The sequence below is a fragment of the Priapulus caudatus genome, unplaced genomic scaffold, assembly GCF_000485595.1.
Source record: "Priapulus caudatus unplaced genomic scaffold, Priapulus_caudatus-5.0.1 Scaffold412, whole genome shotgun sequence".
NCBI classification, from domain to species: Eukaryota; Metazoa; Priapulida; class Priapulimorpha; order Priapulimorphida; family Priapulidae; genus Priapulus; species Priapulus caudatus.
Window position 1 is genome coordinate 116,686 of NW_014577473.1, and position 2,292 is coordinate 118,977.

Sequence of the window (2,292 nt, forward strand, 5' to 3'; positions counted from 1 at the left end):
CGCTCATAGGGTCTATGTCCCCCAGGGTACTGCCGGAACGTACCCGGGGTACGGTCCGGTATACCGGAACGTACCCTGGTCACTATTTGATATGGTTAGGGTTAGGATTAGGGTTAGGGTTAGGGTTCGGGTTCGGGAGTAGGCGTAGGCGACTCCCTAGACTCGTTAGTGGAATAGGCGCGGTACGGTTCGGCATATTAGATAGTACCAGGGTACGTTCCGGTATAACGGACCGTACCCAGAGTACGTTCAGGCAGTGCCCCGGGGGACATAGACCCTCTCAGCAGTACTACTACTAGGGGCCCCTACCTTTCTGTTAATTTGTGCAGTGGACGAGGTGTGTGTGCAGTGAAATTGTGTTATAGAGGAGCATTGGAATATGGAACTATTAGAAGATATCGAGTATAAACATTAAAACTTTAGTAATAAATATAATTTGTTCATTTACAATCATTTTATTATTGAAACGGGTGCCTGTTGCCACAGGCACTTGAAACGTTTCAATAAAATATAATGCTAAATAAATACGAAATCTAATACTAGTACTACAGAATTCTTAATGTTTCTATTAGTGTTGTCAATCGGTTGTAATTTCGTAATCGATCATCGGTTGGACCCAAGTAACCGATGATCGGTTACAATCGGTTACTCGGGGTGTTGAATGCCTGCGTGTGCGCAACGTCGTGCGCATGTACGTGTGTGCATGTATGTGCTTGTTTAGCCCTGTTTACTGTTTGTTTTGCACTGTTTACTACTGTGGGTATAATACATGTATGTTAATAAAGGATAACTTGTATAGTAGCGATAATATTTCTGATTCTCATCACTTTTCCAAGTTTTCTTGTTCAAATTTAAAAAAAAAATAAATATATATTTTTCTTTATGAAAAACGATTATTGATTTTGATAACCAAGCGGTTGGTTCGAGCCACTGTTCAACCGATGATCGAGTATAATCGATGATCGTGACATCACTAAGCGCTTGGTTCGAGCCACTGTTCAACCGATGATCGAGTATAATCGATGATCGTGACATCACTAGTTTCTATACTCTCTATTCACCTATTATTGCCAACAGTTTCCTGTCAATTCCGTGTAAATGCTCTATGCACACACACTAACGCCGCCATTAAGCTAGACGAGCCATATGGCTTAAATACAAGAGAGGCGTCAGTTTGGTTCCTATCGGTATGTGTCGCACAGTGTGATTGGTTTATGCTAGGCACGCCTTTCAACAGCCAGCAGCCACGATGGCGTAGTGGATTTACGCTGGAATTCATCAACATTTGCGTACGCAGGTGCTACGCTGCGTTGATGAATCGCACCTACGAGCTTTGCGTACGTACTTCGTAGAAACTCGGTGTACGCAATACACTTTACGCAACGTTGATGAATCCGGCCCTAGAGGTATTTAGAGATAAGTTAAAAGAGAAGCAATGGTATAAAAATTTTAATGCGGATTCTATAGAGCTTACATGGGAAATTTTTCAAAATTGACACTGTCGCCCCTACAAGTTAGAATAAAACAAAGAAGTGAGCCATGGTTTGATAGTGAGATTAGGGAGCTTATTCTGGAAAGAGATAGACAATTACTGCTTTATACGAGGAGTAAAGATGAAATTACATACAATGATTTTAAATTACTTAGAAACAAAGCTCAAAATAAAATTAAGAAAGCAAAGGCTAATTACTATACGGAAAAGGTTGAGGACCACAATTAAAGATGACCCTAAAAAATTATGGCAGTTTAAAGAGTATGGGGATGAAAAATAAGGGAACCAGTAACTTGGGCGGGGTTGGGCTAAAAAGTGGAGAAAATATATGTTTTGACAAAGCAATTGTTGCAAATAATTTTAATAAGTATTTTACAAGTGTGGCCTCAAATTTGACTAGTGGTGCCCCCGGATTCCCCGTCCTTGTGCAAACCGAAGGTTTGAGTTCAAATATGCAGCGGCACGCTCCCCCTACTGGCAATTTAATACAAAACAGGGAATTACATATGGGAATTCACTGGGAATTCGTCTAATCTGAATTCGTGGGCAACAGTGACTGACTTGACACAGCGTTTGCTGGTAAGCATGTTATCATAGCATCGTTGAAAATTTTTGGCATTTAAAAGTGCACGAAAAACTATAATAAAACTTAAAGGGACAGTAGCCTCTAGGATTTTACTGCATACAACTGTACTTACTGTATAACAAATCGTCTATACCCACACGTATTTGTTACCAGATACCTAATTTAATTGTTATAATTAATTACACAACGCTACGAAATTTGAACAGCGCCATGA